This window comes from Anolis carolinensis, chromosome 2, assembly GCF_035594765.1.
Source record: "Anolis carolinensis isolate JA03-04 chromosome 2, rAnoCar3.1.pri, whole genome shotgun sequence".
NCBI lineage: Eukaryota > Metazoa > Chordata > Lepidosauria > Squamata > Dactyloidae > Anolis > Anolis carolinensis.
The window spans coordinates 49,078,006-49,101,519 of record NC_085842.1 but is presented as its reverse complement, the minus strand read 5'-3'; positions in this window follow the sequence as shown (position 1 = coordinate 49,101,519).

The following is a 23,514-nucleotide window of genomic DNA, read 5'->3' as shown; positions in this document are numbered from 1 at the left end:
TTGCTCTCTGGAAGGTGGCCTTCCAGAGAAGAAATTCCTCAGGCTTGTCCGAAAACTTTTCGACACCCTTGTCCTTAAGATCTCTTCTGGGGCTTCTGATGATGGAGACAAGCTGGGACTCTGGCGTCGAAGGGAACAATTGAGGAGTTTGCTGTTGTGGAGTGGACTCCCACCGTGCACCTTGCGTCAACCTTTGGCCTCTTGGAGGGATGACATCGACCACTGACGAATCGGTGGCTCCCTGTGCAGCTGTCTGTAAGGGCCAACTAGCACTTGGCCTTGAGGCCCTGATTGACTGACCTAGGGATTTAGCAGGAGGCACAGGTAGCTCGGGCAAGGGTGAGCTCCCCGCTATGACGCTCTGCTCTGCAGGAAACTCAAAAGTGACTTTGGGGCCCTGCTCTGGGTAAGGAGAGAAGTCTTCCTGTTCCTCATCCGAAAACTGGCTGTTTAAGCTATTAAGATGCACAAGCACCTTGGAAGAAGGGTCCTGCTTCGGCAACTGACTTACATTTTCTTCTGTGAGTGGCTCAATTAGGGCCTTGGCCAAAGTCTCAGCCCTTACCTTTTTGGCAGTAGCATCCATCCTTATTCTAAGCATTTCTATTTCACCTTGCCTTTGGGCCTGTTCCATTTGCATTTCGCTTTGTCTACGGGCCTGTTCTATTTGCATTTCGCTTTGTCTACGGGCCTGTTCTATTTGCAGTCGTTGCTCTTCTTCTTTAAAGGGAAGGGTGAGATCAGCTGCCTTAGCATCAGCCTCCGCCCCTGCTACCTTGCTCTTTAGCTCTAGACGTGCAGCCTCCTTAATGTGCAAGGCAGCTAGGGAAGAGATGGCACTCCCAGCAGCAGAAGACTTGCTAGAGTGGCTATGTTTAGATGATGCACACTCCCTTAGCTTAGATACCTGGCTAGAGCGGTTGGACTTAAGACTAAGTACCACAGCAGGTGATTTTAAAAGATTGGTCTCATGGCTGCATAAGGAAGACTGATTTCCTTTTGGCTCAGACCTTAGATTAACAGATGGAGAACTAAATTCCAAGGCATCTAGAATTGCCCTCACCTTATTTTCTTTCTCATTAGTGTCAGCTAAGACACTCACTATTTCTAACTCTGAATCCTTGGCGTTAATGCGCTCGAGGACCTGGACTATCTTAGACACCAAACCCCTCCAAATACCGAAGGTCTCTTCAAGGTCTGTCTGTAATATGGATGGCACCCTTGTAATACCCAAGCTCTCAATTCTGTCCATTAATGTTACAATTCGCTCCCATGCCGAACCTAACCTCACATGGAGGAGCTCCTTTTCGTCTATTAGATGGGCTAGCATTTTGGCTGAAGGGTGCTTTATCCTTTGGGGCCTTTCATTCCTACTTTCAGCCTCAGAAGGAGGTATACCATCTGTATCATCTTGAAATTGCATAGACATTATGTATTCTTAATAGCAAGTAAATTTACAACAAAGGCAAATGCAATATACCTGCAAGTAAATTTACAATAAAAGCAAATGCAATATATAATACAATGCACAGCACTTAACCATAGCAATATATATCACTAAGTAACTATACTTTACAAAGATTGTGACCTTTGGCGCCAGACTTTGGTGGGCAAGCTGCAAAATGTCAACTGACAGCAACTTGCCACTTGATACCTCCCTTGCCCGAGTGACGTAAACTGCCAAAATGGCGACTTCGCCAAATTTTCAAGCACCTCGTGCTCTGCGGCTCGAGGCCTGCTGCCGAAGGAGCACCGAGGCTGGCTTTGGAAAGGAGGAGAGAAGAGACGCCTCCTCCCCGCTGTGAAGGGAGGTCACCACCGCAGGACGATGAGGCAGGTCACCACCGCAGGACGATGAGGCAGGTCACCGCCGCAGGTCAATGAGGCAGGTCACCACCGCAGGACGATGAGGCAGGTCACCACCGCCGGACCATGAGGCAGGTCAAAGCCGGCCGAGTGCTCCGGCCGAACTCCTGATGAAGAGGCTGTCAAAGCCGGTTGAGTGCTCCGGCCGAACTCGCAGCAGCGTTGCCAGGCCTGTCCAGGTTCTAGCCTGGTTCTGGTGGGCTCCACGCCTCAGAGCCAGCCAAAGAACTGTCGCTGGTGCTCCGCGGCTCGAGGTCTACCGCCGAGGGAGCCCTGGACGTTGCTGGGAACTGCACAGCCTGTGCAAACCCAGAAAGCCACTGGGCTACGTGCGCACACGCGAGCCAAATAGCAAGGAAATAGAGCCCCACTATTTGACTCCTTCAGGTCTGAGAGCGGGCTCCACTGCCTCAGACGCTGGTAGAGTCTTTAGGTATGCAGACTGAGCTCAGGCGGAAAAGCCGCAGCCTATACTAAAACTTCCTAAACTATAAAAAACTATAAAGCCGTGCAAGCTAGCTGAAGCGGAAAAACCACTGATCGACCTCAAAACTGTGCCGTCCGCCGGACAATAAAAAACTATAAAACTGAAACGTGCTGTCCTTTATCCGGGCGAACTGCAAATCCCTATAAGCTGTCCTATAGATATTGAACGACTGAGTCTGGATAACTTCAAAAAAGGATGTTTATTCATACAAGGTTGTAAACCTGGCACAGATCTTAAAGTTGCAGAAAATGAAACAAATTTCTATAGGTTTTAGGTACAGAATTATCCCTGGTTCCAGAAAGCAAAGGTGATTATAAAACCACTATACCCTAATCACGCTGCCTATATTAGAAGGAGAAACTCTTTCCTTCCCTATCTTTACAGCAAAGATTAGTTCTAGAAGCGACAGAATAACCCTGCTCCTCCAACTAGATTTCCTATTCCAGATCAATATAATTCAATACTTATCTAATTTGGATAGGCTTAGATTGGCCTGGTTTTGAGGATGATTTGTCCCAGTTAGCCTTGCACAGCTCCAGCACGTTGGAAGACTATAGCCAGAATGAAGCTCCAAAATGGAGACTAGACCCTGGTAAAAAGGGCGGTCCTAAGATGTTGCACTCTTTGACCAATCACTGCAAAGAAAACTGCAGCCAGCTCTTGCAGATTCCAAGCCACTTTTCCTAGGCTTTTGCAGCCAGAGGCTCAAACAAAATGCAAAGGAGGGAAAACAAACAAACGACCAATAGGTAAGGCAAACCATCGTCCTGGGGGACGGAACAGGCTGTGTGTGTGGAATAAAGGCAGACAAAACAACAGTGAAAGGAGATAGTTTGGACACTGTCACTGGATTCGGGAAATGTGCAACAAAGTGACAGAATGAGTGAGTTACCAGGAGTCTGTGGCGGGAATATCCTTTATAACTTTCTTTCATAAACAACCAAAGGAGGATTTAAGCAGTGTTCACAGTGTGAAAGGAAGTGATCCTTTGACTCTATACACATTTCCAGACTGTATGGCCTGAATCTTTTATGGTTACACCAATGTATTTTTGTAGGCATTGTGGAAGGAAGTATTTCAGAGCTCTTTGCACAACGCCTTCACCTGGGTTCACGGTGGCAGCTGGAGGCTCCTGGAGGCTATCCACTGGTATCCAGTCATACTTGCACACCCAAGAAAGAGAAAACACCCTTTCTTCTTTTTTTCTCAATGTACAAAGATAGCTTGTAGACAACACTGTAGAACCAAGACAGTTTGACACCATGTTAACTGCCATAGTTTAATGCTATCGAATCATGGGAGCTGCAGCTTTATATAGTCTTTAGCCTTCTCTGCCAAAGGGTGCTCATGCCTCATCAAACTACAGCTCTCTAGATTCCATAGCATTGAGCCATGGCAGTTTGAAGTAGCATCAAATTGCACTAATTGTAAAATCAGCTAGAGATGTGTCCAAAAACCTTTAGTTGTCCTTGCACACCCAGAGCTAGAAAAGAGCATTCTTCATCCCTCAGACCACAAACACAATTGAAAGAGGAGATGAACCTTCTGCCAGCATAATGTAGTGATTTGAACATTGGACTGTAACTCTGGAGACCAGGGTCTGAATTGCCACTTGGCAATGAAATCCCTGTGGCTTATGGCATTTTTAATATCATGTTCAGAAATACTGGCTGCCTTTTTGGGCCTTTGTGTGTGTGTGTGTGTGTGTGTGTCAGGCGTGACTTGAGAAACTGCAAGTCACTTCTGGTGTGAGAGAATTGACCATCTGCAAGGACATTGCCCAGGGGACGCCCAGATGTTTTGATGTTTTTACCAGCCTTGTGGGAGGCTTCTCTCATGTCCATACATGGAGCTGGAGCTGATAAAGGGAGCTCATCCGTGCTCTCCCTGGGATGGATTCAAACTGGCAACCTTCAGGTCAGCAACCCAACCTTCCAGTCATCAGTCCTGCCAGTACAAGGGTTTACCTGCCACACCACCAGGGGCTTTCTGGCTATGCACTTGACTTAGCCCGGGCTGTGGCGCAGGCTGATAAAGCAGTCAGCTGCAACAAATCACTCTGACCAAGAGGTCATGAGTTCGAGGCCAGCTCGGAGCTGCGTTTGTCTCTGTCTTTGTTCTATGTTAAGGTATTGAATGTTTGCCTTATATGTGTGATGTGATCCGCCCTGAGTCCCCTTCGGGGTGAGAAGGGCGGAATATAAATACTGTAAATAAATAAATAAATAAATAAATTAGTTGAGAAAGGGTGGCATTTACTGCTCTGTCTCAGGCAGAAAAACTGTCTTGAGATGCTCTGTGGTTCTGTGATAGCTTTAAAAGCATCATTTTTCTCATAGAATGAAAAACACTTATAACCCTGCAAAGGGTGTGAAACTGAATTGAATTTACATATTCAAAAGTCCAGTTTGGGTGGACAGCCACATGTATAAGAGATTTTCAGTAAGATACTGAAAGGAATCTTTTGTGGGTAGACAACATAAGCTGGAATATGTGAACTCTTGAATGTGTGAATTCCATCTCTGCTGGATACCTTTATTGGACCAACATCTTTTTGATAAGAACATGTGATCAGTAAAGCTTCTTTGGCTCCTCATCCATTTTTAGCTTGAAGAATTCTATTAACCCTGAAAGCTCACACACTTTGCCAGTAAAGCACCAGCAGGTGCAGTAAGAAGATACTGGCTTAACTATTTTGAGCATGACAATGATTGGAGTAGCAAATTTCCCCAGGGATGTGCGATACTGTAGTAAAAGAAAGCTGCACTTTTGCCCCAAGAAGAATGATTCTCTGCAGCCTGAAAACTGGCACAAGAAGATAAAAGCATCAGTCCACTCCGAATGAACTGTATTTCTATTTAATTCTGCAGATATAGAGAGCAAATATATAGGAGAGCTACTTCCTATACTCTTTTATATCTGTAGCAATATCCATGGGAGTGCAATTGAAGCGCTACACTCCCATATGCACTGTGAGGTTCACAGAAATGTTCACCCACCCAAGGATATTTTTTAAAAATATATATGTTGAGACAGTGGAGACTAGCAGAAGGGTGCAGGAAAAGCGCCACTAAATCAAAGCAGAACCCAGTTCCCCTGTTGGTAAATTAACATAAACATCATTAACATATGTTCTTAATTAACACAAGCAAAACAAGTGTTGCAAACTTATTAGAGTTTGCAAACAGAGCATGCCAGAAATAAACAGTTCAGCATACTCTGAAGGTTTAAATTGTAGCCTGTTTAAATGTGCATCTTTTCTTGCTAATTTTAACATATTGGTATATGCTCACTAAGGCCCCATCTACACTGCCATATAATCCAGTTTCTAAATGCAGTGTAGACTCATATAATCCAATTCAAAGCAGTTACTCTGATTCTGGAGTATATAGCAGTGTAGATCCAGCCTAAGAGCCGACATGGCGTGGTAGTAGTTTGAGTGCTTGGCTACAGCTTTGGAGACCAGGGTGAAACTCCTGCTTGGCCATGGAAACCTTTTAGGTGGCGTTGAACAAGTCATACATTCTCTCAGCCAAAAGGTAAATCCCCTATGACTATAACTCTGAAATTACTTGAAAACACACAACAAATATGCTTTCAATTTCCTTGAGCCATTGGCTTCCTTTGGTGGAAAAGGTACCAGACAATTCTATATAAAGAAGATCTATTGTTTTGATATGTCTTGGAAATATGTTGCAGCTGGTGCCAGGAAATAGTCCTGAAGAAATACTCCAATTTCTTAATACTTTTGCCCCAACTGGAAATCCCTTTTCTCTCTCAGGTGGCTAAATAATATCAGAGTGTAGTCAAGATAGCAACGGTTATCAAAGAGTAATAACACAAAATCTAGCACAGGCTACAGCAGTTCACTTTTGCCTGAGCTTACTGCGAAGGGCAACATTCTGCTCCCTTCTTTCTTCTTTCCCCAATAGGTTAATTGAGTGTAAACAACTTGGAAAGAGAAACGGGAACATCTTTCATGCAACTGAAAAACTCCAACTGTTTTTAGCCACATTTTATCAAGGCAGCCTTTCCCAAGTTGGCACCATCCAGAAGTTTCTGATTACAATTCCCATCAACTCCCACAAAGTCTAGCTTTCATGGCAGCATTGTAGAGTTTCTGTTGTGGTGAAACATATCCTAGGTGGTTTTGTTTTGAATATGTAATTAACTGCAATTAGCTTTACAAAATTAGAGCAATTCACTTTGGAACTGGATTATTGATATGATTCAATTGAGATACTTGTGTTTTCAGACTCTCTTTCATGAAATTGTTGTCAAGAAGAGTGCCCACAGGATCTGTTGCTATGCCATGGGTGCCATCGTTGAGCATGTCAAATTATAAAGTAAAAAGGGACAAGTTATAGCTCTAAGGAGGTTTATAAACTACAGCAGAGCAGAAGACAGGAGAGAGTAGGGATGTAGAAGAAGCTGAGGTCATAAAGATTGTTTTATCCCAGATCCCTATTCTAGTTAGATGGTTAAACTGCCAAACTCTGCCATGGAAACATTTTAGCTCAGAGTTCATTTCAGCATCCTTACAGATTTAGACAAAATAAAACTCCAAGCACGTTTTATAATCCTAAAATGCTCAACTCATTTGCTTTCCCTTTGTATTTATATAATAGTTTGCATCTGTTATCAACACTACACGTACCTAGAGAATAAGGAGGTATCAGATGAGAGCGTGCAAATTGGGTGCAGATAATTTGCAGTTCAATATGTCTTTGGCACAATGTTGTACATCTTCATAGCTCTTGTCTGAGACTTTGCTTCAGCACGTCCATCATATGCATTCCCCTGCTTTTTTTCCCCTTCAGTTCGCTCATTTCTATTTCTGTTTGTTCAGCACATCCCTCTCCCTTCCCTCCCAGTAATGCTTATCTTTTTATATAAGAATATGCAGAGCATTCCCCATGTTCTTGTGGCTCTTAATCTTTGAAAAAATATGCACCCCAGAATTACAACTTGGAATTTACAGGACAAAACAGTATGTTTGGCTAATTATAACCTAATAGTAATAATAATAGTTATTATTGTTGTTGTTATTTGTTTGTTTGTTTGTTACCCGCCTCTCCTCATGGCTCGAGGCAGGCCCAACTCAGTTAAAGTACATACCATAAAATACATACATTAAAACACACAATTACAAAATGCATATACTAAAATACATTGTGCAAGGATTAAAATACAATATAGAAAGAATGTAGATTTTTAAATTCATAATTTAAAATTGACTATGTAGGTCTGCCAGAAGAGATCAATCTTGAGTTCTGGCAGCTCATTTAGCTGTCGTAGAATCATGGAGTTGGAAGAGTCCATAGGGCTATTCAGTCCCACCCCCTGCCATATAGAAACACAGAATCAAAGCATCCCCGATAGATGACCATCCAGCCTCTGCTTAAAAACCTCGAGAGAAGGTCATTCCAAAGTCTAGGGGCAGCTGATGAAAAGATCCTCTGGCTGATGCATGCCAGTTGGGTTCTGACTGATTGGAGTAAGTGTCCCACAGAAGACCTAAGTAATGTGATTGATTATTCCAGTTTCTCACACTCACTGCTATCCTACCTGGCAAAAACCTCAGTGTGAACTTGTTTGCAATGACATATGGACATTAACGTTGGGCTGGTCCATAATACAGTACTCTGGACCAGCCCCAGGGGTGGCTACACTGACCAGCTCCATCCTGCTGTGGTGGCAGTACAGAGTCCTGACCATCCAGCAGGGCCAAACCCAGTTCGGCTCCTCTGGTGGGCCACCCTTATCTTTGTTGTCATCTTCCCATCATAGCTGCAGCCATGGAGCTCCATTGCTGGGAGCTATTGCTGACATTAGTAGAGGAAAGGAGAGGGTGATTACCACAACGCCGGGGGAAAGCAGGATGGCTGTGTGAGAAGTGGGTACAGTTTTGATTCAGAACTACCCCAGTTGTTGTTCACACTACTTTGACTTTACCTAGTGCAGGGCAAAACCACATTAAGCAGCCCTGTCCCACATTTCGGGCAAGAAGGCACTGTGTGTCATATGGATGCCATGGACCCGATCATTGCCCACTCCAGATCAACTGCCCATGAGATTTTTTTTCTTTTGCATTCTATATGCCACCTTTACATTATTATTATTATTATTATTATTATTATTATTATTATTATTATTATTATTATTATTAAGACGTGCCCACTCTTACCATGGAGTCTAGATTGATTTAGACCTCTCTTCCTAGCCAGAGCAACCAAAACCCTTAGCTAATATCTCCAGGGCCTCTTCAAAGCTCATTTTTGCTGGGTCTTTTCCTCACTTTCCCACTCATTCATTACAGCAACTACACTAGCTAGACAAGACAAAAACTAATATGTGTTATTAGTAGTGCCCTAAGAATGTCTTGCAACAACCAACTTGAGGGAGGAGGCAGTGATCTGGTAGATTAGTAATCTATCTGTTCTTCCTTCCCAACACTTTTTATTCAGGCATCTAAAATTCTAAACATTGATATATTTTTCTCTTGAGATTAACTATGCGCCAATACACTATCTGTCATAAAATTTCAACTTTATATGTCTGTAGCTTTCTGTTGATGTAAATCCTCAAGCAACATCTTGAACAAAGTTAATTGCAAGGTTGGATTTAAACATCCTATTTCAAATTCTTATCTTCAGGACAACATTAATTCTTTGAGATGATACCACACCATCTTGTCAATATAATTTGATGGGTGGGAGAAAAGGTATATGTCAGACATTATAAGGAGATATCAAATGATATTTGTCCCAGCTTCCAGCAAAAATTAAAAGTGCATTGAATTGCATACAATTTAATACTCTAATGTTTACTAATTGATATAACTCAAACAGAAATATGTAATTATTTCAGCAATAGTCACTTTGGAAATGGCAACTTCCATGTTTTGGGAGTGATATTTGCATTGGAGACAATCTATTCTAGAACATTTTTTCTATTTCTCTTTTCTTTTAAAAAGAAATGCCTACACTATGATGCGGCGGCAAAAAAAGCCAATGAGATTTTGGCCTGCATAAATAGGGGTATAGCATCTAGATCCCTCTATTCTGCCTTGATCAGACCACACCTCAAATACTGTGTCCAATTCTGGGCACTGCAGTTGAAGGAAGATGTTGACAAGCTGGAAAGCATCCAGAGGAGGGCGACTAAAATGATTAAGGGTCTGGAGAACAAGCCCTATGAGGAGCGGCTTAAAGAGCTGGGCATGTTTAGCCTGCAGAAGAGAAGGCTGAGAGGAGACATGATAGCCATGTACAAATATGTGAGGGGAAGTCATAGGGAGGAGGGAGCATGCTTGTTTTCTGCTGCCCTGCAGACTAGGACGCGGAACAATGGCTTCAAACTACAGGAAAGGAGATTCCACCTGAACATCAGGAAGAACTTCCTCACTGTAAGAGCTGTTTGGCAGTGGAACTCTCTGCCCCGGAGTGTGGTGGAGGCTCCTTCTTTGGAGGCTTTTAAGCAGAAGCTGGATGGCCATCTGTTGGGGGTGCTTTGAATGAGATCTTCCTGTTTCTTGCAGGGGGTTGGACTGGATGGCCCGTGAGGTTTCTTCTAACTCTACGATTCTATGATTCTATGATTCTAAAAAGAGATATCTCAGGTTCATCATGAAAACAATAAAATACTGTAAGTTATATAGCAAGTGGAAAATGTTCTTCCACTTCACACCACAAATTATTATATTCAATAGCAGATTAAAAACTGCACAAATACTCAAAATCTGTCTTGAATTTTTTTAAAAGTATTAGCCAGTTCATCTTCACAAGCTTCTGATCTGATAGGTGAAGCAATGGAGATGTGGAAAATCAAGGTTGGAACACTCAGTCTCCTTATTTAAGGTTGCTCTAGTCTTCAGGGAGAATATATCTTTAGAGGAGTTTCCACTATTAAAGTCTAACAGCACTCATGGATATCAGTAATACACAAGGGCACCTTTTATCCTCTCTAACTGGGATGCCATCTGTGTCTTTTTCAAGGCTTGGAAATGTTACTCTTTGGACAACTCTTCACAGAATCCTTTAGCGAGCATGACCGCTGCATTACTATGTTAGATATTATGAAATATGGACTGACAATCAAAAATGTACTACTTTATTTACTTACTTGCCAGTACTTGCTTATTCATGAAGAATGAACACCCACCTTTCTGTTATACATGTTAAGCATCCCTAGTCTAGAATTCCAAACTCCTAGATACTCCAAACATTGTTCATATACTGGCTGAGATAGTGATTCTTTTGCTTCCTTGGTTTAGTTTAGGCAAACTGTGTTTCATGCACAATATTATTTTGGATAAGGGATAATCAATGTGTATGAACTATGTTTTTTAAAAGGTTGAGCTGACAAACCACCATTACAAACTAAGAGATAAGAGAAGCAGAGATGCCTTCTCTACTCACAAGACGCCTCAAGATGGCATGTTTTTAAAATTTGAAGACTGCTGTAAAGGATTGCAAAATCATTGTAATCATGTCAATTGCTGAGAAAACTCTTTCTGTCCACCTGTTTTCGTTGTTGTTGTTGTTGTTGTTCTCACTGTTATCTTTCTGCTACATAGAACACACTACAAACATTCAGATACTTGGCCATGGCAAGACTATAAGAAATAAGATACCTTTTTGGACAATAACACCCATAATCCTTCCAGACAATATACTGCCAGCTGTAGTCCAAAAAGTAACTTTTCCAAGCGTTCACCTTTCCCCAGATAGGAAGTCTCTACTGAGCCATATTCACTCATGCTTTGGGAACATCAGGATTTCTCTTTTATTTTTCCAGTGCCTTATTTCATAACTTTCAACCATTTTATTTTAACCATTTTACTCCACATTTTCTGTTTCAATATTGCATCCATTCTATTGGGAGCCACAACCTTTAAGAAGTCACCTTATATTTCTACTTCATGGTAAATGTTATAATATAAAGAGCAAAGTGAGGAGTCTCTTTACAATGTCCTAAAGCCCTCAGCGATTACAAGACTGTGAAATTGGCCCTTCCAGAAGGCAAAGTTTGTTAGAGGCAAAACTGGGGGGAGGGGTCCCATTAAAAACAAAACCTTGGCATAAAAACCAACAATCTCTATGTTTCCGAATGAAATTTTTATCTCTTAAGAAGAACAAGTGTGTATCCTTCACATCACTTCACATTAACCTTTTCTTTGTTTCTTCAAGCCACTTCACAGTCTGTGAATCTAAACATCTTAAAGCAAAGTAAAAGATTTATTATATCAGAGGAACCATTCATTTCACACAGTATTCGTTTTCTGATAATGGTCAACAAGATACTTCTGAGGAATTCACAAGTGAGACCTTTTACAATATGATAACATAATGCTTGAGGAAACAATTGAAAATAACTTAGGCAGACTTCTACTTCCACAACACAAAACAAAAATAAAACCAAAGAGATGGAACTGAGGAGTTACACCTAAAGAGACGTTATCACACAGTAGTGGAAAGTGGCACTGAAGCAGGACTGTCATCCTATCACACAATGTCATGTAATACTTGTTCCCACTATTAAGCCATCAACACTTATTGTGTTCAGGCACTTATGTGTTGGCTAGTGATGTCAGGAGGTAGGAGGGAAGCTATTGCAGAAGGGGAAATAGAGTAAAAAAGTGTGAAAACTGGAGAAATTATGATAGAAGATGAGAAAAATTATTTGAGAGTCATGTTCACTTCTTCCTTGTATAATAGCTTCCTTCTCCTGTTGCTTACCTCTCTATTCCTACGGCATATCTACAATGGTTAGATAACATCAGACAAAAGCAGCAGAAGTGGAAGCAAATGCACCTGATCATGCATAAAAACCTGGGACTTGATCAAGACCTTATAGCACCAAGAGTTGGCTTCATGGCCATAGAAGATTCAGTTTTTTAAACTCCTTCCACCACAGTATCCCCCAGTGGCACAATGGGTTAAACCCTTGTGCCAGCAGGAGTACTGACTTGAAGATTGGGTTTCTGACCTGAAGGTTGCAGGTTCGAATACAACCTGGGGAGAGCGGGGATGAGCTCCCTCCAACATCTTCAGCTCCATGCGGGGACATGAGAGAAGCCTCCCACAAGGATGGTAAAACATTTTTAAAAAACCATCTGGGCATCTCCTGGGCAAGGTCCTTGCAGACGGCCAATTCTCTCACACCAGAAGTGACTTGCAGTTTCTCAAGTCGCTCCTGACACACAAAGAAAATCACAGTATCCATGTATGGGTCACTAGAGTTCCCATCCCTTAATCAGTTTGTGTTCCTGCATGTGTTTGAGCCATGTATAATTTAAACATTGTGGCTTCAAAATGCAGTCAGTACTGACGATTTGGCAAAGAAGGCTAAAGACCATGTAACATTACAACTCCCATGATTCCATAGTATTGAGCCATGGCAATTAAAGAGGTGTCAAACTGCATTAATTCTGTAATGTAGATGCATGCTGGGTCACTGAGTATCAGATACCAGAGGCAGATTTAGGCTAGAATTCAGTTCAGTTGCTAATGGGATAAAAAATTTAGAACTTGCGGTCTGCTTTTGATAGCTCATGTTATTGTGATAGACAGCCCTACCCTGCTATCTCTAAGGTCCAACCTGTTTTTGGGTCATCCCAAGTGTGACAGAGACCTGGTACATAGAGATAAATTCATTTCTATGAGTTACATATATGCATGCATTAACGCATGTAGTTGCCTTGCGAACTAGTTATAATGAATGTTTCCACAGTTTCAGACAGAAAGAAATATTAATTCCAACTTCAAATTATGTCTCATTAAACCTCCAGTCCAATCATTATGCTAATAATTTGTAGCGCTGTCTGGCTTTCTGCATGGTTTGCTTTAACCTGTGTATCTCACAGCACTATGTTTGCTTGTCAGAAATACAGCTTGGCCTTTTTATCCACAAACAACCTATAATTTCAAGATTGCAAAGAGAACGGCTCTATTTGGGGGTCATTAACAGACATGCACATAGATCTTTTGTCATGAGAATGAATTGATTTTGTGCCATTTTCTTTTATAATTACAATCTGCTAGGAGAGATACTGAAAATTGCAGGAAGCCAGGCTAACAAATCAGATCTTTCCTTTTTGGTAGCTGTCTGAATAAAAGCAGTCTGATGTGGACTTAATCTCCGAAGTCAAGAATTGTCGTGAACGATACAGGCTTGTGATAAACATCTTGAATGTGGGAAATGGTGAAAATTACTTCCCCACCCCCCCGCCCGCCCACCTTACAGCTTTCAGACTACAGTCTCCCTTATTCCGTACTGATCCCCAGCTTGCTAAATTAAATAGAGGTTTGGAACGCGAATGTTCTGATTGGTAATCACAAAATGTACTGTAATCCTTGGCAAGGCAGTTCTAACCTTCTCAATCAACAGCCTTTTCTTATTTAATTACATGAAACTCAGCACATCAAAGGAGGTGCTGTCAGATTTACATTGGAATTATTTTAAATGTTACCGCAGTAGTCATGGAGATGATATATACGAAAGGACAAAATGCCAAAGACCTGAGAAAATGTCAAAGTTATGTTCCACCCACTGCTTCTTTCTGCCTGGGACTTCATTCGGTACTTCTCTTTCTCTCCCTTGTGGAAGAGAGGATATAACATAGCCTATTAAAATACTCAAAACAAGGCTATCCAGACAAGCTGACTTATTGATCTTCACTTCCGCACCTGCTATATGAGGCTTTCCTTTCTTTGAAGAGCTTATAGATATTAGCTAATTAATCCTCATACCTACTTGTTCAGTAAGAAGGAAGCAGCTCCAGAGGTAATGCTGGTATAAAATAAAGTACTGTACAGGGCTGGCTTGATAAAAGAAGCATCACAAGCGATGGCCCGGGGCGGCAAACATCAAAGGGAGCTTTGCCATGGCAAAAACATGTGTTATTCTTATTGCTTTTCCCTTGGTTTTCCCATACTAAACTGCAAGGTGCCTCCACTGCTTGATGGCAGGCATAAATTGAACTGCATTTCTTCAGTGTCTGCCCACTTCCATTGTCAAGCTTGAGAGGAGTCCCTGGAGTAGTCTACACAGACAAAAAATCATATTGATCCACTTTCTATTGTTGTGGGAACACATACCATACAACCGGTTTCATAATGATAGCTCTTCTCTTAGGCATTAATACCATTTTTAAAAACTAACTTTTTACAAAACATTTATATTATTTGCATTTATGACAGGATGAATTGGGAGTAGGCTAATTGGAGGGCATGAGAACTGGTGCATTTGGTGATTTAACCCAGTCTGGCAAGCTTGGTGTGTGTAAAATTCAGTACATATAGTGAAGGCTAGCAGAGATTATGAAATGGAGGGGTTCCTTTCAGAACTTGTTCATGTGTGCTGGAAGGTGGTCAAAGATGGCAACTGTAAGGGACACAAAAGGGTTTAACTTTTGTCAACTTTTTTTTTATTTCAGTGATTGCATGTAGGAATAAACAAATGAGTAAGTGAATCAGTCAGCCTGGGTGCTCTTCTTCTTCCCAATCCCATTGACTTCCCATCTGAATGGATGGCTAATGGGGAGGGGCATGTGCTCCCTCCCTCCCTCCCTCCCTCCCTCCTTCCTTCCCTCCCTCCCTCCCTCCTTCCCTCCCTCCCTCCCTCCTTCCCTCCTTTCCTTCCTCCTGTCTGTTTTTCCACTTTGAGACCCTCCCACCACCCATGTCTACAGGGAAGTATGTCCTTCATTTTATTTTTAAAGAAGGTGTATCTGTAAGTGTGTTTGTGTCAGGAGACATTTAGATTTCCCTCTCATGGTGTGTTGCTGGAGGGTGATGTGGAAAGCATCCAATGAACGGATGTTAAATCGACAGGTAAACAATAAAGACTGATTGCTTTATTCATGCTGAGAAAAGAATAAAAGGTGTAGCACTTTTGTAACTATTTGAATTTGGGCATGGGAAATTTATTGTTATCAATACAATTGGAGTCCAGTTTATTTGGAGTAGATGCCAACAGGATGAATCCAGGGAAGAATACTGCAAATTGCAATTGAATTATTTTGCTGGTCTAGATAATCCTGCAAAAGGGCCACCGTGTGCATATTCTGGAAGGAAGATATATAAGTATGGTGACTTGGTTTCAAGATTTTTGTGGCTTTTGGGCAATATTTCAACATAATAGCAAGTAAAATGAACATGCATTAAAACAAAACTGAATTGAAAGTAATTTAAAACTGTAGGGAAGTGAAGTACAACACTGTCATTACAAATAAACTTGGAGGAGAAAATTGGTGAAATATAACAAGTAAAAGATATCTAAGGGTGTCTCTAATTGCTGTTTCCTCCAGGTATGAGACTGAGTGTTCAAGCCTTGAAGTGATCACAGAAACCCAAATTCACACACAAACACCAAGTGTAAAACAGAAAGTGTTCTCCAGTTTATTTTATGGCTTATTTCAGTGTCAGCTTACTTGCGACATTTGATATGCAGTCTGCTATAACTCTGGGATTTTCCAGATTGGTCTAAGGAAGCATGGGTTCTTTCAATATAGTTTCTTGGCTTTTGCTGACTTTTGCTGTCTCTTCCTGGCTGTGTGCATTCATTCCATTCTTCTTGTGCATTGTTTGTAGTTTTTCTTGAATCTGTACTGAATCCCTTCAAGACATTTAAAAAAAAATGGAGTAAGGATTGCTTAAGCAGTACTCTGGCTTGAGGGACAAATTTCAGCTAATATTCTAGATCAGCCACATTGCTAAATACAGCCCTCCCCACCCCAGTTCACAGATTTAACATGTACAGATTGATTATTCATGGGTTGGCCATCACCCCTCCAAAGCCTCTGTTCCCCACTCCTGAAGCCTAAGCCTGATGCATGCATATTCACACAACAGCCTAGGTTTTGGGAGAGGGCAACACCAATGACTGTCAGAGCTGCCAGCAACCACACCTCCAAGCCAGTTGCTCTATGGGCTTTGTCCCCTGTTCATTTCTAAAATCTGCTACAAACAAAAGGATGCCGGGGGAGCATTGACAGGGACTGACAGCTCCCTGTTTGGACTTGTTGTCAGGTACCACAATATTTTGCCCCACTTTTTTTGTCTCGCTGTCTGGAAGTGCACACAATCTCAGCTACCTTAACTCAGCCTCCCTCTTTAAGCAACTTTTCTCATTCATTTCTCATCTCCTGCTTCTGCTAAAGTGCTGAACTGAAACAGCAAAGACATGCCTGTTATCTGAACAGCTTTGCTTACATTTTAGCATTAAACTAAGTGTGAAATCCAACATTTGTGACAGATAGTTTTACAGTATCTGACCTACAATCCATGTTAAATACGGTTGCAGAAATTAAGGAACCACTATGGTAGCTGCTTACTGGTTTAAAGTTTAGTCACATTAATAATTAGAATAAATTCCCATATCTGAAGTCTAATCAGCACGCAATAAATCCTCATTATCTGAGTTCCATGGTGTGCTTTCTCCATATGGCTTTAGCTAAACATAGCTTTGTGTTTTATATTTTTAAAATGCCACTGTTTAGCCTCCGTTCCAATCTTTGTGCATAATCAAATTTCCCCCTAACCAGCATTATGTTGTGTGTGGCTTTATGAAGTACAGCCATAATTAATGATAACATTGCCACATATGGTGCACCATGAACCCAGGGCTTCTAAGGGAGATGGCAGCTGTGAAGTTTGTAGCAGACAAATCAGGTAGTACTCAAGTATTTTAAAAAGCCAGGAAGTTTTAAAAGATCAAATATTCAATCACATCAGGAATCCTACTGCTCTCTTCTGTCTTTCTTTTTAGCTGCATTTTTCACCATATTTGTACGGTTAGAAAGGGGTTTTTTTTGGTATGATCTCATTAATCAAACAATTCCACCAAAATTAATCTGATGATCTCCAATGCTTTCCCTCCCAATCCCTGTTTATTCATGTATGTATTTGCTTCTATTTATATCTTTCCTCAAAAAGAAAGATAAAATTATAAGAATATTCACTACTATATTCATTCTCTAACCTAGATTTAAAAATGTGATAATAGATATGCCAAACAGGTAAATAAATTTCAGGGATTCTATGCAATGCTGACAGTGGGCTGTAATCTTTGTTTTTTCGGTACAATTAATTGTTAAGGATTTCATATTGTCTTGGTTATTAACATTGTTTTGGTGACAATAATGAGCTTAATTGTTATGTCGCCTCTGTTGTGAACTCACTTTGACTCTACAGTAATTGCAGGGAAGGATACATAAATAAACTTGACTTGACTTTTCCTTTGTTTATCTAAAATCATGGGGGAATATTTGATAAAACAAAAGAAGCCATGTAACTACCCACTTCGATTAATGTTGAAAGTTAAAGCTATTTTCCTGAAAAAGGAAGTCATATATCCTCCAAGGTTTGTGTTTCACATCCACAAATGTGGGAACTCAAAATGATGAGCAGAGGGTGACTTTCCAGGCTCCTTCCTTACAACAGGCCTTCAACTTTCTCTAAGAAAGTACTCTCTTGAATGTAGTGGTTGACTGAAGGACTGTCATGGTGGGGGGCGGGGGGGGGGGTGAGTCAGCCTCTTCCAATCATCTTAGAGTTATCAGTTAAGTTCATTATCAACCTCTGATGCACAGAAAATCGAAGGAGAGGCAGGGATCACTGGAGGTTGATAATGGAGTCAATTGATAGTACACATAAGTTAAATGACTAAATCTAAAAGCATCTGACCCTATCTGATTTTAAAAGCCAAACAGTGTTGGATCTAGCTAGTACATGAATGGGAGGCCACCATCAAAGTCCAGGTGCTATAGGACCTCATCACATTGAGATCAGTAAGCCAAGTAATAGCGGGGATCATGGCAAATCTGGCATGGGTGTGGGGAACCCATTTCCTCATGCACTGCATCAGCCATATCACCTATTATCTCATCCCATGGGGAAGCATCGCCACCCGGCTTCCCCCCATTCTTCTCTATGAGAACAAGGGAAGACTCCCATGTTCTTGCTATTCCCTCTTACAACAGTTTCACCTAATTCAGGGACGGAGACACCCCCCCCCCCCAAAGTAGATCTATATCATCTGATGGGATCTGGCAGGCTCTTTCCCTGAACTGTAGTGAAACTGTCATAGGATGGGCAATTTTATCTGTGTGATGAGGTTGTATATTTCAGATGTCAGAACTGGCTAATCCACTTCTGAATGTTCATTGAAAACTCTGAAATTTGTGAGATCACTATAAGTCAACAAGTGATTTGAAGGCACATACACACAGGGTGACAGACTTTGGTCCAGATCGTGCAGTACACACATAGAATGTAAACAGCCAACAGAGGGGAAGGTAGCAAATGAGAAGCTGGCATTGCCCTCTATCCCTAATTCATTTCATCAAGGAGAAGAGAAGTCAAAATGACAGCATCCACCTTCCCTCTCACGACAATCACAGGAGGAATAGGAAACAATTTAATGACCATAGCAGCATTCTTCTGCGCTTGGGAATTTTTACAGTGAGGTTATGGATGGAGCTCTAGGGTGAATGGCCTTTTGTGCCCCAACCAAAGGAAAATATATTTGTGGGTAACCACAAGTTGCATGTATGTATGAACTAATAAGATTCTGTCCTTTATAAAATGTTTGCCTAAAAATTCTTTGGGTGTTTACTTAGAATATCCAAAAGGTTTGCTTTGCAATTGATGCCAAAATAAAGTTGGCAGGTTAATGAAAGATAGATTAAAGGCTGAAGTTTTAGAAATATTGTTAAAATTTCAGTCTTGTAAATTTTACTTGTTTTTACCCAATTTTCACCATTGGAGAATTCTTGTTAATGTTTACTCAGGAGAAATGGGAATTATTTGATATATCTCAGAACAGCCCTCAGGGATCATCAAGGTGCTTATTTGAAGTATTCTAGCTATAATATATAATTTGGGAAAACATTATGTTATGCCTAGTTCCCTCCCATGTTGTAATGACACCTCATTTTATATGCATATTAATAGAGCAAAAAGAGAAAGACTATGATAAACAGAGAATGAAATAAAATTTTAAAAATGCCACTCTTTCAAGACAATTAAGCACTGGACAAATATAGTCAGTGTTGACACTGACTACTATAACATGGCGGAAACCATCAAATCCTGTCAAATATGAATTAATACATGTCCAATATTGTATTACATATGTTTGTCAAGGGAATTTAAAATGCAATGCTTGTTGTGGCATCTGGACATTCTGAATAACTCTGGTGATGAAAAGTTTGGATTTGTTATGATGGTTAAACATCACTCTGTTAGAAAAACAGAATGGGAATAAATTAAGTTTTTCTTCTAGTGAATAATTTTTCTTTTCCATAAGATTCTACACAACACAAGGATCCAGCAATATTTAAAGTGCATATATATTATAAGAGAAATGAAAAAAATGCAGTGATTGGGACTTGCTCAGTTCTCTCTATGCTCATTATTAATTTAAAAGGTTTGTTGTTAATTGCCTTCAAGATGACTTAGACTTATGGTGACTCTGTGAATGAAAGACCTCCATGTACCTTATCCCATGTAAGTTTCCCTCCAATTTCTCTCTGTTTTCATACTCTGGCAAAATGGAGTCCCATGGAGGCCATACCATGACATACAGCCACATACAGCGGCTGCCCATAGGAATAAATCTTACCAGTGTGTGAAAATAGGGAGAAGACTTCAGGAGTTGGGTGTTACCTGACTCCTGAATGAAGAAAGAGGGGGGAAGATGGGGAAAGGACACGGGATGGCTGGCCATTCCCAAAGACTGAGCTTGCCAGGGTAAGACGAGTCTCCACACTTTCAAATGCTTTCCCCCGCTGTCCCCTGCTTCCCCCCCCCCTTTGGGATATCGTCACCCTATCCTCAACAGATCTTACAGACACAGAGCATCCCTGGCTTTCTTGGTTGAATTTCCCCATCTAGAATGTGGTCTTTCTTTTTTTCTTACTACTTTTCATGGTCTTTGTGTTGTCGAAGGCTTTCATGACCGGAATCACTGGGTTGCTGTGAGTTTTCCGGGCTGTATGGCCATGTTCCAGAAGCGTCAGGAGAGAATGCTTCTGGAACGGTACCTATTGATCTACTCACATTGGCATGTTTTCAAACTGCTAGGTTGGCAGAAGGGACAGCCCAGAAAACTCACAGCAACTCAGTGGTCTTTTCTTGTGATCATTTTCTTATCATGATATATACTTAGACATATTTCGGACACTGAACAGGAATCCTATTTTGTATCAATTTGGATAGATGGCTTTTTTGTCTCTGTAATAGTATAGGAGCACACATTTCTGTACCTGCCTCTTGTAGCTGTCATCTTTCACCTCACAAGAAAACCTGTTCTTTGCTACCAATGCCTGAGGAGAACAGCCTTTATAACGGTTTCAGTCACTACCAACACCACCACCACATAGAGATGCACACACACAATGCTAGAAAATTGGTGGTGAGTGGGAAATGGCAGACACTGAGAGTAATTTAAAGATACATGAAAACCACAAGTTGAACGAGAAAATGTATGTAAAAGAATGGACATGTATGTAGTGAAACAAATGTTATCTTACTAAATCGTGAAACAAATTGAGTCTTTAATTGGAAAACCCAATGCAGTTTACAGAGCAACAAAATATTTGCATGCTGTTAATACATTCTTGCATGTTTTTTTTTTTACTCTGTATGTGTGCCCGCAAGTTGACTGTTGATTTTTGGTGATCCCATGAATTACGTAAGGTTTCTTTAGGCAAGAAATTTTAAGAGGCGGTTCTGCCAGAAGTATAACTTACAGTAGTTGTGTTTGTTGGTGCTCTCCCCACCAAGCACTAACCAATGCCAACATTGCTTAGCTTCTAAGGATCCGGTGCCTTCATGGTATTTAGATGTTTACAGGAACAAACAAACAAAAGTTCTAGTTATACTTTTGATGTCTAGTAGCTTTTAATGTAAACAACAAATATAGTTGCATTGGTCCATGAGAAAAAGTTCCCAAATGTCATCTAACATTGGAAAAACTAGAACTACAAAAAAGCAGAAAATGGGATAGGGTAAAAGTTTGGAAAACTAGGCCAGATGTCATGCTTATCTGCATTTTAGAAGCAGTCTTGAGGTGGTGAGTACACTTTGAATTAATTAGTGTCTGCTAGATACTGCATGGATTACATAGTATTTAGGATTCTGGGACACAGAATTTTCCACAACCTTACAACCCAAAAGCTGGTTGTTAGAATTGTCTCTTGTTTTGAGTAAGACACATAGGTTCCTGGATAGGAAGAGAGCAAAAGAAAAATGTAGTATCCTTTTATGAACAATGCCAGAGTTTGAGGAAGAACAAAAGCTAAATGAGAACTTTTGCGCCACACTGAAAAGTACAATTTTTCCCATTACGTGGTTGATTTTGTGGGGAATTGAATGTTTATAACCTCTGTTAAATCTATATTGGGTAATATTTTATCTTTTTAACAAGGCACGAGTAAAATCATTGTACATTTATCCAAAACAAAACCCAGGAAACAGAAAAAAGTAAAACATATAGCTTCAAGGAGTGCATTTAGAAAAAGTTCTGGCTGATTAGAGGGGAGAAAAGTTAAAGATCCTGCAAGCTAAGCTGCTGTGATAAGATGGTGTAGAATTAGGAGATAATATATGATCCATTTAGCAGCTTTATCACTAGACAACATAATGTCAGAGTAAAAAGTGGCTACACAAGCCCCAGCCAGGGAATATATTACACAAAATGATGAGCAGACTATGTGACTTATCTACATAATGAGCCCATTGGGGAAAGGGACAAAATTATTTTTTTTCTAGCTGAGGAAGAGTGTTCTTAATTCATTGGTCTCATCACCACTTTCCTTCATCCTGTTGATCATTGATAAGCATTCACTTATTACAAGCATCTTGTCAGTCACAAAAGCCATTGCAGCAAGCTAATAATGTACTGTTCTGCTGGGCTGGTTTCTTTAGTGATCCTTCCTGTCTAAGATATGGAAAAGTTATTAGAAAGATTAGATGGCAAGGAGTAAAATATACCCTCTGCCGAACCCAACCGTTTTACTCTAGGGACAGAGTTGACACTATGTCAGAAAACAAGGAAAAAATAGGCAGGGATTTAAAAAACATGGTAAGCATGAGGAAGGGACCCATTTTCTTGCCTGAATAGGATTAGCATTGGAATTTTTTTTAAAAACCAACTCAACAGCAATTTACAAAGAACGCTATTATCTGTAGCCAGAGGCAGAGGCAAAATCTAAGACATCTCCAAAGCAAGGGAGTCGATATGTATGGAATTAAGCAAGTGCGCTTGTACATGCACACCTTTCAGCCAAGAAAAGGAAACAAGAATGAAAAACAATATATCCAGGGGAAGTTAGCCAAAATATTGTTGAGTCTACTACAATGCAATCGGTTTTCTGCTAACTGTATATTTGTGCACAGAAATATGGACATTTATTCAATTTGTCGAAGCTTTGTTTGTTTCAAGCTTTCCTATAATTGTATCTTATGGTTTCTACCAACAGCCTTACCCCATAGGTAGATGATAGAGAGATAGAGAGACAGACAGACAGACAGATAGATATTAACTGTTAGTTTACCCATGAAACTATCTATGTTATATCTATGTTATTGTTTAAAGTGTTATTTAAGGTGGTTGTACTCTTATGCAGTACAAATTTGCATATTTGATGCGTATTGTTGTGACCCAGCCACGGGCTGGTCAGATTCACGATGAAGATGAAGGGGATTCTGGATTTGAGATTCAAGAACTGCCAGAGGCAGAAGCTGGTTCAGAGATGGAGTCTGGCTCAGAGGCCAGAGATTCGCAGTTTCAGTTTGAGCAGGATAACCTGCTGAACCCAGGAGCTATAGATATCAGGCAGGCTGACATTCCTTTGAGAAATAATGAGGGAGTAGATTCAGCTCCATGCCAGGTGCAAGATAACGGTAGCACAAGCAATGAACTATCCAGAGAGGACCGTTTGTCTTGGATGGGTTCCCAGGTCCGAAGAAGTGAGCGTTTGGCGCGAAAAAGAGAAATTAGCTGTGGGAAAAGAAACGCCTTTCTAAGTTGTTATTAAAAGGATGCTTTGCAGACTGCTCCTTGTCAGAGCAATTTCCTCGCTTTATCTAGGTGGATGCTCTCTTTGTCTATGTTCTTGGATCTTTGGATTTTGGGCCTTGTTCTTGGACTCT